A 17222-nucleotide genomic window follows, 5' to 3' on the forward strand; every position below is an offset into this window, starting at 1 on the left:
CTCTTTGTTCGAAAGCATCCAATTCATCAGCAGGGATTGTTGCCGCCTACCAACAACCAACATATTTGTTCTGCTGCTTCACCTTGTTGGCTTTGCAGAGAGAAGGTGCCAAAGGTGGATGTTAAACATGTCAAGTGCTATCTGCCTCATTTACTTGGTCACTGAATATTCATGTGCCTTTATACTGGTGTCAGCCTTCAGCCAGCCGTGCAGACAACCAGCAGCCGTCTCTACAGTCATCAGACAAGCTTCATCCTTCGAAGCACCATCCCCGTGTCGTCCGAGAGATCCTCTTTAATGTCATCTTTTTGTTTTTTGGGGAGTTTTTTTATCGTTTGAAAATAAGGTGGTGATTGTACCCGGAGCTGACAACCATTTCCTGTTCCAATTTGTGTGGCATGCGAGCAGAGCTGTGCTGCTTTTCGCTTTGAGGTGCTTGGGGACGAGTCAGAGTGGGCACCCCACGAAGACGACGAGGGAGAAGGAGGGAGGGAGGGAGGAGAGCGAGTATAACCCTGTGTACTGCAGTCATGCCCATTTACTCTCCCTGACACCTCCAGGGACACGCTCTGACCTCTGCGGGGATCTCGCCCCCTCTTTACTCTCACTCATGCGTTTCCCCTCCGCTCTGGGGAAATCGCACCAAATTCCTTGTGCATTACAAGAGCTTTCGGGAGGCCCCAGTTGACGCTTGGCCTCGTCTAGACTGGCGTGACTGTTGTTTGGCAGCGCTGCCGAGCTGCGGTGCAGGGTCAGACTCTTTGCATGGCAGCAGAGATTGCAGAGGTTGTCTCATTAAATATATGCTTCCTGGTAACATGAAAAGCTCATGCTCTTTGTTGGTTCTTAAGATGAAAGGCCCCCTCTACAGGCTGTACTCAGACAGAGCTCGATAATGTAAACACGGTCCGTGCTGTAGATTAGTCATTTGCATGGTGTTGCAGTGAGCTTTGATCAGTGATGGATTGCAGCTAAGTCTGTTTGTTAGCTAAATGGTTACATTGCACTAAGTTATAGAGGTTTATAACTTAAAAGTCTTGTTTGGAGCTTATTCTGAAGTATCAGCATTTGAGATGCAGCTGATTTTGACAGGGAAAGTTTAGTTTGCATCATGCTTGTTCAGCTGTTTAGTGATCATATAAAAATAAGAAAAATAACAATTTTGTGGGTATGATTTGAGTGTAAAGAATATTTCCTGCAGGAATTCCTGCGTAGAATAAGTACGCTTACATCTGAGTAGGAACACTCAGTTATTTGAGAGAGAAGAGCCTGTGCGCTTTACGTTGGCTGCAGCAGAGGGAATTTCATCTCCTGTCATCTCCCTGTTGATTAGTATTGATTGGTGAGGCTGAATTGGCCTCTTGAGTGGAAGTTGCATCAAATAATCCCTCATTCGACTTTCCCAAATCCATTGTGAGGGCTGGCGAATGATTTCATCAGAGGTTTTCTGAGCGTGCGGCACTGAGCTGAAACATTTCCTGCGGGCGACAAAAAAAGGCAGTTGTTTTAGCCTCCACTGTTTTACCTCTTAACGAAAGTATGGGAAAGCTGACCTACTGAATAAACTGCGACAAACAAAACCGAGGGGGACCTGAACGTTACCCCCGCCCCATTACGCTGTGGTGCTTTTTTTTTTTTTTAAATCACTTGCACCTGTGGTTTGTATAGACATGAATCTTTTTCCCCCAGACAAAACGAGGAATTCTCTGCAGCTTGGAAGGATCCCCCTGCTGTGCACGGATGACACGGTCTGCTGTGTTGCTGCCACTGCCGCTGCTGCCGGTTGGCTTTCGATGGGGGCAGCTTGAGTGCAATAATGAAATGGAAAAGTTCCAGAGCAGTGAACGCTTATACGCAGAAGGTAATTGGAGATTGCCACTGAAGAACTCCGCACGATATGCTTTCGATTCAACTTCACAGAAGGGCAGACCACAAAGTTTGATTATGTTTGCTGTTAACCAAACGCCTGCTGCAGTACAGAGAAATGGGATCTTGTTCAGACAGAGAGCGAGGTAGGAAAGGGAGAAGGAAGCAGCTTTGGCTGAATACACATATTTGTTTTTCCACCCATTTTTTTTTAAAATCTCCTAAAGAATCGACATGATTTTGTTTTGATTGAATCTCAAGTTTTCAGTGTTGACAAAAACCAGAAGGTTGTGCAGATACGAGTCAAACCGATAGGCAGACAGACTCTTAATATAACAAATGACTCAGGGCCCATTTGTGTGGCATTGCGAGCAAGTGTTGGAGGTTCACGGCCTTGTTTAATTAAAGTAAAACCTGAGATTGGTGGTCCTTCAGCCACTTTAAGTCTGATTTGACACTAGAGAATCAGAGCGTGTTCAATGGAAAGCAGATGAATGATTGATAAGAGAAGCAAAGCTGCTTCAAATGCTGCTCTGAGGCCATTAATAATGAAGGGCACTTTGAGTGCCTTCAGTGGCATATGGGAGACAAGAGATTTCATTACCTTCCACATTTAGCACGACTGTTTTTGTATAGCTTTTGTTTGCTTTATAATTGTGTTATTATTTTATCAACTTTATGCTTAGAAATGCTGATAATTTAGACACAACCTCTTAAAATCATATGTGGCATATGTTGGTCTTAACTGGTGCCCACAAATCATGGTTTGATTTAACTTATTTATCATTTTATTGCCTGTTAAAACATATTTTTTAAATAAAAATGCTGGCTCCAAATTAATATGTAAATCTACTATAACCTTATGTCCCTTTCCATGTGCCCTGTTTTTATATCTTTTCAAGTTGTCAAAATAGTTCCCTGAGGTGGAGAAGTTTTTCTATTTATATAGAAAACAACAACAACAGATTGCAGTGGAAACAGGCTTAGATCATTAATAAAATATTAAAAAAATGTGGAAGATGTGTACATTTTAATCATTGACTTGAGGTTTCTCCACACTGGACAGATGGAAAATTGCAACAGATGTTATTGGACCACCAAAAAGTCTGTGCTGTTCCTGAAATGAATACAGTAAAAAAATAATAAATTACGTATTTCCACTGGTTTCCACATGGTTTCGAGGTGTGACAGATGCTCTTATACCTTTGTCATAAAGTTGAGCCCTTCTCTTCTGCAGACATTTCATGGCATCCAATTGGAAAGGCTTTGGGTGGTTTAATTCTAAAGCACCAAAAAACTGATATTTGCATCAAAGTCTTGGTTGGAAATGTCTATTTTTTCACATTTTCTTGTGAAATTTTCCCGTTAAGTTGGATAAAAATATGCACTGCGTTTGGATAGAAACTGTTGACACCTTCCCGTGAAGATTTTTGTTTTTTTTAGCTCACGCCCAATTTTTAAGCAGTGACTGGCTCATTTCAATAGACAAGGCTGTGCTCACAGTGCTGCTTAAAGTTTGACTGCTCACTTTTGACTTATGAGTGCCAGAGGTGCCAGAACACATAAAAGATGTTGGAAGCGGAAAAAGGAAGATGAGATGTTTTTTGGCAGTGTTTTTATTCTGTGAAACTGCTTCTCCTGTCTGCACTGTAGATCCTGCTGCTCTGTGTGTCTTTGTCAGGCTTCATGTCATCCTGCCATTGTTCAGGCCAGAAATCAGCACATACTTCCATTGTTCTACACTCAAATCTGGAGCTATACACCCTATTCTGCCCCACATTTCTGAACCTCATATTTGTTAAATATACTGCCTCGTCTTAGTGACGGTAACCGTTCTCGACAGCTTCTGCCACCTCTCTTTGTGGTTTGCAGCTTATATAGCATCCTTAAATGTGAGAAATTGTAGACTCTTATTTAATTTAGGCTCAAAGCACCGCAGCGACAAAAGCATTAGCCTGAGTATTGCCCATGAGTGGAGGCACAAGTGTGTCCCTTCTCCCAATCCAAACCTAAAACCAGCTCTCGACAGTAAAGGAAGACATGCCTCAAAGTGCATCAAAGTAGTCCCCCACCCCTCCCGTCTAAACAGAGCAACTTGTTGACATGGTCCCAGTCACAAGCTTGGTCGTTTGTCAAGAAGTGGAGGATAGCCGTGGCTCGTGGGAAAGGATTCTGCCTGAAAAGACGCCCTGACATTTGTTTTCGAAACAGCCAATGTCTGGCTTCACGTTAAAGGGCACCCAGGACTTTGGTGTGTTCAATGGTTTTTCTGTTCTGCGGGGGTGTTGATGCAGGCCAACTTCTTATGTTATTCTATGCGCCGCTTTCATGTGGTTTTTACTTTGTAAGGCACCTAGCTTAACACTTTTACTTTGCCGCTCCATCCACCGGGCTGTGTGGCAGCACAGCACGGCTCCTTGAAGAACTGCAGAAAGTAACCTTTATTCGAGAGGGGAAAAAAAATCATTTTTCTCTGTACGGCTTTATGCCACTAACGTTTCTTGGCCCCAGCAACGTTTTCTTTTTACGCCGTAGTCTAGGAGCATTCTCGCGTAGGGAGAAATAAATGATTGTGTTTGCCTTAAATACTGCGGAGCTGTAGTCGATTCTCCACCGGAAGAAAAGTGCAATGTAATACAAGCTGTATTTGTTCAGTAGTGATGAATGAGAAGTTATTTAAGCTGCAGGCTTGAGAAGTGAAAGTGACTGGTTATCAATTTTCTGCAAAGAAATATTATGAAACTTTTCCAGCTGAATGATCAGACAGCAGTCTGTGATGAGCATTAATAAACATCTGTGTTATTGCTGGAAGAGCGCACCAAAATGTTACAAAAAAACAAAACAATTAGCTAAAAGATGGTAAAACTGTTAAAAGAACTGAGATAAACTGCTGGACTTTTGCTGGACAAGCATGTAGCGTATACAAAGAACATTCACTGGCTTTCCTTGTATAATTGTTTGAGGTCTTTAAATCATCAGCTAATTGAATACTTAATTTGTCCTTGATGGATGCTGAGTATGGAAAAAAACATATGGCTCTGGTATATAATAGACCGCCTGGTTCTGATGTTTTGCTACAATAATCTGCCAGACAGTTCGCTCTGCTGTGTGACATGAAGAGACCACAGATGAGAATCACCTGTCTGTGGTAAGCCCCGAGAAGCAGAACCCATCTCCTCTCAAGGCGGGTTGTCACAGCAGCTATTAAGACTAATAGCTGGAGCCTGTGATAAGCACAGTTAGCTGAATTCATGACCCGAGTGGCCTGAGCAGCGCTATCATTTCCACTTGTGTGTTTTTCTGCTGATGCGTTTAATTTTTATCCTGTCCGGTGCTATGACATGAGGGGAAACGAGGGTAAGAGAGCGAAATAGAAATGGAGTGATGGGGCCTTGGGTGAAATATTGATTGATACAATCCGGGGTGAAGGCGTTGCAACATGGAGGAGAGATTATTTGGGTCATATTACTCGAACAGTACTCTGTGTGGTGTTGGTTGTGTAAGATTCGAATCAGAGCAAACTGGCATAAAAACTACAGATTGTATCTAAAATATTTATGAATCATCCAAAGGTGACTTTTTTAAAGGGTCATTCTGTCAGAAAATACAATGGAGGCAAAACTAGTTTAGGCTGTGATAGTCAGAGCATCATAATAGATAATTAGGCCTCTTTTCAACTGATTTTTTTCCTTTTTTGTTTTATGAAAGTGAAAAAACAGATAGTTGCACATAGCATCTCAGGTCCCACACCCCAGTATCCCACTCACACAGACTTTTTGCCTCTGTAATAGCATCACAACCTGCAGCCACAAGAGCTTTGGGGATTGACCAGGGATTAAAAATGTAGCTATAGGTTGTAATGAGCAGCTTGCACAGATAGCCTATCAGGTTATTTTCTGTGTGGGTTGTGGTTTTATTGAACTAATCTTTTAGGGTAATATGGCTCACTCTGTGCTCTGTTCTTACCTTTTTGATGCTTTTCTTTAAACATAGCGCCCAATAAACACCAGTCAAATATTCAACAAGCATCAGATGCCGCACCCCACAACCCCGACCCCCGCCCTGCCGCCACATGGCATGCCTGGTATTAGCCGATTTCCTGGAGATCACTGAAGGATGCTGCTGGAGCACTTGTGCTCCTCCTTCTCGCTCTCATTCGCTCTGTGTAGAGTGGCCCGCTTAATGCATTGTAATGGTTGACCATTATTTACGCTGGGGATAAACAAAGAGAAGCAAGGAATTGATGGAGTAATCCACTCTCGCAGTCATTAGGCATTGAGATGGAGGAGCTGGTGGAAGCAGCCTCCTCCTTATGCCTCTCGAGTCGAGCAGCTAATGGAAATGGGACTCATTAAGACACCTTATACTCCGACGCACCCAAGATCATGAGGAATTGCTAATTGATTGTCGTTAGCGTTCTCGCAATGAGACGCTCTGCCTGTTTTCTCATTTGTTATGAACGGCTTTGTTTTCTTCCTCCCGTCTCCTTCACTTCATTATTGATGTTGCTGTTTTTCCTTCTCTTTCTCTTAGCCCGTTTCGCCTCGAGAGGCCTTTGCAACTGAGTCATCGTAACACTGTTAGACCTGGTTAACTGCAACAATCACAAGCCCACATGTGCAATTCTGTATCAAATCTGTAATATTTCCAATAATTGGAAGGTAGCAGTGCCTTAAAAAAATCAATATTCAAGAACTTCTAATGGTTGGCTGTGTATGAAACATACATGCCATAAGCTAGTGCAAAAAGTCGGATGTTGAAAATGTGCTTTGGCCAGCACGGTCATGGTTGAATAACATGAAGGCAGGTCTACTTGTGATGCTTTGCTTATTGGTTCTGGAAATTCCTTCCCTTTTCCTCTGGAACCAGCAGATTGTGTTCATCTTACCCTTTAATCATTTTTCCCTCCCAATAGTAATGTGCTCTCTTTTTCCTCCCTGGATTCCTCTGTGTATATGCCCCCGGCCCCCCCTCACACATTGCTTTTTCCTTATTATGAGACAGAGGAAGCAAAGATGAGGGAACGAGATGAAGAATGAGGGCTAAAAATGCAAATACAGGTTCTTTCTTGTCACACATAAGGGCTCATCACATCCACCTCTAATTTGCTGCTGGCTAAAGGATCTCCTTCTCTTTCCCTGCCTTGCTTGTCTTTATCATATTATGAAGTCTTTCACCTCTGCTAAACCCTTCACAGGCTGGTGAAACAGTAAGAACAGCCAGGTGACCAAGGAGGAATCTATGGCTGCAGGGCACGCGGTTTGCTTTGCAGATGAAGCAGGACAAGGTAAAGGAGGCAGGAGGGGCATTGTTTTTATGTCGCTGGTCAGACGGTGCAGCATTTCTTTGCTTTAACGCTCTGCCAGCAGTCTACAACTCTAGCTCTATCTCCCTTGTGGGAGTTGCTACCACCTTCTCACTCTGATACAGAAAGACTGGAAACAAAGGAAGAAAAACACAAGCACCCTCTTGGGCTGCTCTCGCCTTTGAAACAAGATATAGTATAGAGAGAGGAGTAGGAGGAAAAACAGTATTGAAGCCATCAATTCATGCAGGACTCATGAGCATCGTCTCACTCTTTGGAAATAGAAAAACAGTCTGTTAAAGTGACACTCGGCTTTCATAAACGGGTCTTTTCTTGATTCGGGCACCACTTCTGATGCACTGAGTGAAATAACCATTTACAGCTTCAGTAAACAAACAGTAAAGACCACATTTGATCAAACACGTGCCATTGTCTACTTTGCAACCGTTTAACTTTTTCCTGTGACCCACTTGTTCATAGCTTCTCTGTGAGACGAGGGCTCATTGCTGAACACATTGGAGGTGCTTTGTTTTAGTGACTGAGATTGAGACTGTTGCCTTTCCCTGATCTCAGCAGACATTTAATTGACTGAATCAAGGTTCTTAAGCGAAAGACATTACAATCCCTTATAATAAACCTCTAAATTAACCTTTAAATTATTCTCATTTGGAAGATCAGCTTTTTTTGGAGGTGGGGGGGTGACTTCAATTGTTTCACTTGTTTAGGTGATCTAGCAATACAGACAATTGATGCTAGAGGGCAAACACATTGGGAAGTTATGCACAGCAGGAAGTAAATTACCTGAATTTGCATAAATAAGACACATAATTGGTAGTTGCTGTGATTCTGATCTGGTAGCACACAGTATATATACAACTGCACCTTTTTGCACAAGGGTGTGTGTTGTGGATACGTGTGTGTGTGTGAGAGAGAAAGAGAGAGAGAGGTTCCACGTAATTGCAGCAATGGTGGTTAACTAGGCACCGGCATTTGTGTTAATCAGCAGAGAGTGAAGATCGGGGAGCTCACTGAGCAGGCGTCTCATGCCCTGTAAATGTATCATGGTAAAAACCATTATCTCTAAACCTGTAATCATCTCTACGGCATTCATTCAGTGCAGCAACGTGCTTCATGTTGATGGCTTTTCCCCTCTAAAAATGGTGTGACTCTTTGTGCATTCACTCCGTATGGATGTCCTCTGAGGGAAGCATTATGTGTGCTGGGAAAGTGTCCAATTAATCCTCCATTAGGCACTAAGCTACAATGTGTACTGTATCTAGAATATAACCTGTAGGATAAATTGACAGATTAAATTCATTCTTGAGAAGAGCTCTATGTTGTTTATACAGTATTTTCTAACTTACACTGAGTACACTGATTCAGAATGTATTCACTGAAAAAAATTATTAATTTACTAATTTACACTCAGCGTTCTCTGTGTAACACCTGGAATAGCCTCATTGTTTTGCTAGCTTAGGAAGGTAGCTGTTAGTTGACGATAGATGGATAATAGCCAACTTCGAGTCAGATTTGCTCTCCAAAACTAAACATATTTTCAACCGCATTCCCATCCCTGCAAGTATTTTGACACTGAATAACTGTCTCTTGTCTTCAGTGTGTAGTCAGGGTTCCAAAATGAAAGCTAAACCAGCATCATGAGCTTTACCTCCACGTACATTTAAGGTACTTCTAGAAGATTGCCTGAACATCCTGTTCAAGGACATCAAGGAACACTTTATGGACTAGAATAAAAGGAAATAAGCAAAAAAAAATCTCAATGGGGGGAAGAAAAACAACTTTTAATGGTGATTCAAACTCTTAATCCTAAGCTCACTTCTTTTCTTACAAAGCTAACTGAGTTCACCCTCAAGAAGTTGCATCCTTGGGTTTGACACTGACACTGAGGGCAATAATTTGATGTTAACTATGAAATGAATTGGACTGAATTTAATATAACAAAAACAAAACAGGCTATGCTAATAACAGTCTGTGTATGTGTCTGTCATTGAAAAAAATCACAGATGCATTTAATTCTTTTATTGTAATCAGGAAAAGTGTCAACAATTCTGACCCAGGAGATGACATTAGGGTGTCGGCCATTTTTTGCTGGTGTTTGGTTGGCCAGCTCAACTGGATAAAACTGATTAAATCTTCTGATTACTGTAACACAGATGTTAGCTAATGCTAGTGAAAAAATCGGTAGCTACCACACATAGATGTTAATAAGCAACTTGGTTTGTTGCTAAGGTTGGAATTTGTGAAGCAGCATCAGTTTTCGTGGAGTTTGGTTTCTGTTTTCTCCATAATTTCCCTCATAGCTGCTTTGAACTTTTGCTCATACCGAGGCTGCTGGCTTGTATCTGGCTCTGAGCTCTGGCTAGCTTTAGCTTTAGCTTTAATGACTTAGCTTCTGTAAAATGGGCATTTTCCTCTGGGTGATGGCAATTTAAGTACCTGATTAGGTTTTGCGGTTATGTTTTCGTGGTGCTTCCCCTGCAAACCTGGGTAAACTTTGTGTCTTCATGCACACTGAAGAGCTTCCTTGGTAATGCTATATTAGCGTGTGGCTGTGAGTATGCATATGTATGCATATAACACACTGTGAGCATGTTGTTATTCATGAAGTGGACCACGAATAACTGGACATATGTGAGGCAAATAAAGCTGGAAATTGTCCATTTCTGGTCTCTGGCCAGTCAGTTGAAGTATCTCTACAACTACATGTCATTAATTAGTGACCGTGTGTTTTTGTTTGTTTTGGTTTTTTGGTCTAAAATCTATAAAACTGCCTTTTAAACATTACTTGAATTGTAGTATTTACACTGAAATTTGCTATCAGATCTATTTACAGAAATAGTAATGTAAACCCATCAATTTATAATTTAATTAGTCTTAATTTGTTATCCTACTGTGGTTTATATGAAAGAATGTAATTTCACAAATTAATTATATTGACTTTTAACCTTAATTCCACAAAAAATAACATAATTATGCTATTACATGACAGCTGGCAGAACCCTCAATTAATTTGTCTCTAATTACAATATTAGTGTATACGTAAACAAACTCACCGTGCTGCAAAGTGAGGCGATTGCCTTCTGTGTTTCCCGTGCTTCATTTTTTATAGTTTTTATTAGCTTCGATTCTAAAAATCATTGCAAACAAGTAGTCAGCTACTGTCTGTTTCTCCTTTGACTTGAAGTGCCTTTTTTAGAAAGCTTGTGTAAAGAGGAGATGCATATCTTGATTGATCTTGCATGTCTTGACTATATCAACAACAGGAAGTGGTCTAAAGCAGGAATGGTGATTCATGTGCCAAGGTAACACTGAGTAGAAGTAAGGGAGGTGAATGGGAGTTCAAAAGTTTCAGAGCTGGTATTTATTAAGAATATAGTTGATTAAAGCATTTTAAGTATTTTAGTTTCCAGTCACCGTACATATTTGTCAGAAGGAAAGTGATTAAAAAAAGGAAAACAGTTGCTAAATATTTTGTGGATTTTAAAGAAGGCTCACCCATGGCATAATTAATTACACTCAGCATATTCATCACTTTTAATGCTAAGCAACTCTGCGTGTTTATGTTTGTGAGCTGCTTATCATTTTCACTAATTGTTTTTATTAAGACCTAAAAATCTCTTTAATCCTTTTCCTCCTCCATTTGTTCCCATGCTTTCATATCCATATGCATTTAAATCTGGCTGTATTTACCAGTTAAAATGCAAATGCAGCTCACTGGGAATAATGGCCCTGGAGAGCTGGCTGGATAGACGGACACCCTATGGCTCTCAAGAGCTTTCCCCACAGCGCTGAGAGCAGAGCCAGGTGAGGGCTTCTCTCCAGGTGTCCCTCTCGTGCCATTGTTGAGGCTTAGCGGGTGGCGCCGAGAGCCCACCGCCCTTCTGGCTCGCCACCGGGTTTCATGGCCATTTTGCACTGAATGACTGTTCATTGACGCAGCCAGTAAAACCCGCTGCTGACTTGGGAGGAATGAGTTTGTCCAGCTCCAGTGGCTTCAGCAACAGTGGGGATTTTGACTCCATGAGGACCCAATTAAACCTGGGAGGCCCTCTCTGAAGGAATAATAACAATGATAAATGCACCTCTGTGGCCAGCTTAAAACGCGGCAGGGAGAAATGTTTTATTGTGCTGGCCTGTCTTGACACAATTTACTCCAGGCTTCTGGCTTTTGCAGCATCAGGAGGAAAACCTCACCTTGTGATTTTTTCCCCTTTCCCTTGGAGAAGCCTAATGTCATCCTAAAACATTGTGATGACTCGGCTTTGTGTACCATCAAACCATCCCTGTATGCCCTTTGAAGTGACTTTACTTACTCCATGCTGAAAGTACAAATTATTTGTTTTTAAGTTGCAAGTCGGTTCAAGGACACACATGGGGGTATTTGTCTGAATAAAAGCAAACATTTTTAAGTTACTGATATTAATTTGACCTCAAAAATATTTATCAACTCTCAGGAAAAAATCTCCGAATTCCTCTGGATACGACATCTCATTTGAGAATATCTTTTTTTCACATTTTGAGTAATCTTATTATGCTCTTTATTCGTGTTTACCCATCTTAGAAAAGACATTTAGTCATCGCGTATTTTCCTCTGTCAGGTGGTAATTTTGAGAAAAACTCCTTTAATTAGATAACAGGCTTCTGTATTTCAGATTTGCACTTTGCCAGCAGTTTATCAATTACTGCTTGTGGTTTCATACTGCCAGTCAGTCTTTGTCTGGGTGCTCGAGCCTCCTCCTCACCACGCTGCAGAGCCGTGTTATTGTACTTAAACAAATCAATTCTCTTGCAGTTGAGCTTTTTTTCCCTCCATCCCCTGTCATTATGAACTGTTTGCAGTGCAGAGCACATTGATTTTTCACAGCCCTGGAAAAGCTGTTGATGAATAGCACAGAGGTATCTGGGGAGAATCTGGCTTTAAAAAGGAGGCACCCAGCGTCAAACCCTCCTCCTCCTCTCTCCCGACCCATTGAGCCCCCAGCGCTCCTCCACTTTCTCTTTTCAGAGAGCGGCACTTCCAACAGGGGAGAAATGCTGCCTGAAAAATCTTCCAATCATAAAAAAAGGATTAAAAAAGTGCGAGACACAAGGGACCACCCTCTCTCGCTGAATGCTAAAACACACTTTGTGGTTAGACAGTTTTTAGATTTTCGGTATTAGCCTTGTCCTGTCAACCAAAGCATGAGCTCACTAAAAACCTGCCTGGGAACAGAAATGGCTAGTATGCTGCGTGTCACCTGATGAAAATGCCATTAAAGTTGTTCTTTTCTTCTATAACTCATTCAGCTCCTTGGAATTTTATACTTTTTAAGAGTGACAAAAACTTATTTTTTCTTTGGACCCAACTGAGCCTCATCTCTCTGAGCAAACTGAGAAACTACTACCTTAAGAGATGACTATTTACAAGTACTACCTTGATGTGGCCCTTCATTTAAAGCAGGGAACTTAAGTTGCACCCTGCACCCTCTCATGGCCCTCTCTCAAGATCTGAATGACAGGCTTAAACATCTACAATTTGTCTTCGCATTTGAGAGTTTGTGGGACAACAAACTGCTGAGGTCATCCGTTTGTCTGAGCACTGTTTGTCGGACACCTTATCATGATGAATTCATAAAGGGAATTAAAGCTTCTAAACTTAATTGTGCGAACAAACAAAAGCTTGATTCTGAACTGTGTGGGTCCTACATGATAAGCAGTATGTTTATGTATATTTTGGTTTAAAATTAGCTACTGGTTACTTTCTTCCCTAACTGATTTATAGGTTTTGTACTTCACCAGTCACCCTTAAAGAAAATATGGTCATTTTTTTAAGGGTCTGCATATCACTGGGTATATGCATGAGTTCTGCCTGCCAGACTGGGTGCCAAGCTATAGTAAAGGACCGTCCTAATAGGCTTATCTGTCAATTGGGAGTGAATTGTGAATGCGCCACGGCAGTGAACTTACCGTGTGGTGGATGTTTATGATGCCATGCTGGTCGTGTGAAGTGTCGGCTGCTCTTTTGATTTGTCCTTTGTGGGCACGGGAGCGTGAAGGAGCTTATCCGTGCTGGGAAGAAGTGTATCACGTTAAGCGAGGCGCAGATGGAAGCCACTCAAAGCCCATAGGAATCTGTGAGAAGTGAAATCACTGAATGGGATTGAGTTTCAGGAGAATAATGCAAATGTAATAATTCAGTGTTTGGAGATTGGTAAATAATACTGCGACGACTGATGTATTTTTCTTCCTCTGATTTTTCTCAGGGGCAGAAGAATCGAGACACTGGAGTGTTTCTCCTCCTGGTGTGTGAATGGGTGGGGGGGTCCTTAGTGGTGAAGAGTCAAGGATTGAAAACAACACAGGTGAGTAATTTATTTTTCTGAAACATATATGGCGGGGGTTTACATAGCCAAGCTCCGATATAAATCTGCGCCACAGCAGGAAGTGTGAGCGCTCTGCAAAGAGCTCGCTGCTGCATGTTATCATTACACAAATGCACTCATTAAATTTGTTCCCAACCTTCTTTTCAGGCTGCATTTGTTTGTCAGCCACTTGAAGTTTTAAATTAACCTTGTACATCCTGATGGTGTGCTTACAGTTACCATTTAAATTGGCTAAACTGTGTGAAAGTCAAAAGAGATCGCCTGTGTTGAGCGAATCAGAGAATCCTTAATGGGGGAAGCTAACACGGGTTAATTGCTCAGTTGCACTGTCCACATTTGTATCTATGCATTTCTGTTGATTTGTAAGCAAATAGTTTTTAGTCAAATATTTTGGAAAAGATTGACTTTTAAACTTTGTTGGGAGCTCTATGGTTATGTAAAATATCCCCGGAGGAGGCACAAATCAAGCCTCAGGGGCTCACGAGTGTACTCCTAGTGCTGGTCCTAAACAGGGAGGGTTACGTCAGGGAGGGCATCTGGTGGAAAATCCACTTCACATCCTGGGTTTTAAGGGAGCAGGTGAAAGCTCCCATTTTGGAAAAATGTGTTGCAAAAATTAAGCTTGCTTACACGGAGTTAACAGGCTAGCAAGGTCAGAGACTGTCAATAGCTCTTTTTTGATGTGGTTTTCAGGAAACAGGAGTCAACACTGCAACAGATATAACATAAAATAGAACATCTGGGAGAGGTGTTCTGACTGACTTGCATTGCTGTTGTATGATTTCATTTACTTTGTTTCCTATAAACATAGGTGATAAAAATGTACACCTCGTGAAGTTTGAAAGCCGAGTGCACAACTATATGTGTCCACATTATTTTTAAAATCCTAAAATTCAGCGGTCTTTGTTGGGAACTCCCTGTTTAGCTCAGATGCTGCTTTGTGTGAAACTTTAAAAAAAAAAAATGTATCAAAGCTGGAATCAAACAAATCTCGTTACTGGAAACCGATATCTGCCTCCCTTGTCACTACAGTGATATAAAGACCACGGCTTTGTTTGCACTGGCATGCGCTGTCCTCCGCTGTACTCGAGGGTCTTTAGTAAACATGTGATGGCAGCAGTTTGTGTGTGGCCAACATCAGCTCTCCTCTCACAGAACATGTTGATTTCATCAGGAGCTCCTGGGAGGCTCTGTGTAACAAAGTGCTTATGTTCCATATGCAGTCCGAGCTCAGGCACTCGCGCACACACACAGAAGGTCATAACTATCCTCTTCATCAGCGAGCCACCAGCTCATCCTTATGCAATATGCAGCTCAGTGTACGTCCCGCTGAAGGGGGAGAATTATGTTGTGGAAAGCGAATGTAATTGGTTTGTCCACTGTATTATACAATGCAGCTATGGATTAGGAATTGGGGCATCCAGGACACATACGCACACACTGAATAGATAAGAGTAGTTAATCTTGATTAGAGCAGTGTGAATGCTGAGAAATACGGTGCTGTGACAAGCATCTGCCTGCCACACAGCTGAGTGGGATAAACCAAAGTGATTATTGTGGAAATGTCAGACGAGGTAGACAGTGATAGCAAGTGAAACGAAGGGGGATGTGACATGAACGAGGACATGACATGAGTGCCTCAAAGTCAATTCTCTCTCATTTTCAGTGACAGACTTTTCCCCTCTCACAGTGCCTTTGTGGAGCGATGGGGGGGAGGGGGGCTGATGATATGGCTACAGTCAAGAGAAATAGCAACAGTCTCAAACAGAGGAGTGTAAATAGTGGCCACATAAATCAGCTGGGAGTAAATCTTGTTGGGTTGCAGCTAGTAGTTTTTACAGCATAACTCCTTATTTACTAAATCAAAGTTATTTTTCAGCTATTTCTTTAGTCTGTAGACCATCACAAAAAAGTAAAAGCTTAAGGGGATATATTCAGATTTCTTGTCTGAAAACAGTATCAAACCAAACCTTATTCAGTGAGGAGGAGCTGGTGCTTCTGTCTGGCAATTTTTGCTGCATAAACCAGTGTAAAAATTCTTGGCCGGGTGCGTTCTGTTTTACTAATTGATTAATCGACTAGGTCTTTCACTACAAAGCAGACTAGGCACCCGCTTTCATTTCACCGGGTTGATATCTAAAGGTTGCCAGGTTGGTCTTTTTCTCTGTACTGCCAGTGTAAGCTCTAATGAGTAATTGCTTTCCTCTGCGAAATCCGAAGGTGCAGACGTTCTGTTAACTTCGCTAAAGGAAAAAGGGGGAGGGGAAAAAAAAAATCTCCTTCCTGTCAGTGGTCTGTCTTTCTCTCTGTTCTTGTTAGATCTGGAACTGATAAGTGAGAGGCCTCTGGTAACTGAACAGGAAGGATAGAGGGCCTGGCCTCAGAGCTCCTGCCTCTGCACACATGTCCACCTCCCCCTGCTCAGGCAAACAAAGGGAGCACAGCCTGCCACTTAACTTCAGGTTTGAAAACATTCAAGCCTATTAGAAGGATAATCATCACTTATTCGAGTGAACTCTTATCCTGAAGAGATTTTTGTTGACTATAACAACAGAGAGGCATTTTGATAAAACAGGCCGTGGCCAAATTAATGCTTTGCAACCATTTCACATCCAGGCCCAATCACAACTCCCTTGTTCCCTTGGCTGGTGTTAAGTCAAGTGGAAGTACTGTATTAACCAGTCACGTGGCAGAGCGGTCAGGATTTATTGTTCATCCCAAATACCCACAGGTCTGAATGAGTAGCTGTTAAACTGATTAGTGTGATGAGGCTGTTGTAGTCTATATACCCTACATGCTAAAAGCTTGCCAGTATAAAGTAGAATTTAAATTTCTACTAGTATTTGCTATGTTATAACAAAAACAACAAAAAATACAGAGATTGTCTTTAAATGCAGGGTTATACACAACAGATTTCCCAAAGTCAGCGCGAGTTAAAATGGCCCAGAAATGAAGATCATGTGTAATCTTTTTTTGATGATAATCTTTTAGGGAAAAGCACCAAGCTTAATTAGAAAGAAAACATAGTAGTATAGTGGAAAACGTGTATAAGCGCTTGTTAAAGTACAATTTAAACTGTCCGTCACTGTCTGCTTGGTTACAACAATCTAAGCTCGATGTAAACAGTGCACTACCTTGCTTTATGGGGCCATTTTGCTGTCTGTAAGTGCATTTTATTCCTCTAGATAACAGAAGCAAACTTACATGATGTGACATGACAAGATATTTCCAGTGCAGCAACCATGGAGAGTGAATATTTGCCGTACTTATCTAAACCATCAGTACCAACAGTTTAGTGCAAAACTATTTTGCTCTCTGCAGAATTCAAGAGACAGGTCCCCTTAATGAAATTCTGTTTCAACGCAAGCTTCTCTGAATAAGGTCCCAGTTCTCTAAAAATCTTACTCTGCTTATTACCAGCAGTGGGATTGGAATGTCCAAAAGCATTCGGGGGAATGCTGCATCGTATTTGACTGGTTTATAACGACACGACTTGTGTGAAAGCGGCTACAACAAACATTACTTGATCTCGCTGAGAAACCTTGTGGAATTATTTGAACGACATTTGTTGTCGGTGAACAGTTATCCAAGGATTTTGCACTTAAAGCTTTGTGTCAAGATGACTGTTGACTCAAAGGTGCATTGTTCAGATGAGTGCATAGATTATTTTC

General features: G+C 41.6%; 1 protein-coding gene across 4 annotated transcripts in view; it reads left to right on the forward strand.

The window, feature by feature from the left end:
- LOC100698832 (zinc finger MIZ domain-containing protein 1) overlaps positions 1–17222 on the forward strand; it is a 110259-nt gene that overhangs the window by 14588 nt on the left and 78449 nt on the right. For 3 of the 4 annotated variants that reach the window (XM_019362532.2, XM_019362531.2, XM_003441810.5), the window contains exon 2: positions 13432–13530. The gene's annotated coding sequence lies outside the window, so the exon portion shown is untranslated. Of the gene's footprint in view, positions 1–1840; positions 1862–13431; positions 13531–17222 lie in introns of those variants that run through there. The other variant, XM_025909655.1, reaches the window with a different exon arrangement.

Source organism: Oreochromis niloticus, linkage group LG8, assembly GCF_001858045.2.
Source record: "Oreochromis niloticus isolate F11D_XX linkage group LG8, O_niloticus_UMD_NMBU, whole genome shotgun sequence".
Lineage (NCBI taxonomy): Eukaryota > Metazoa > Chordata > Actinopteri > Cichliformes > Cichlidae > Oreochromis > Oreochromis niloticus.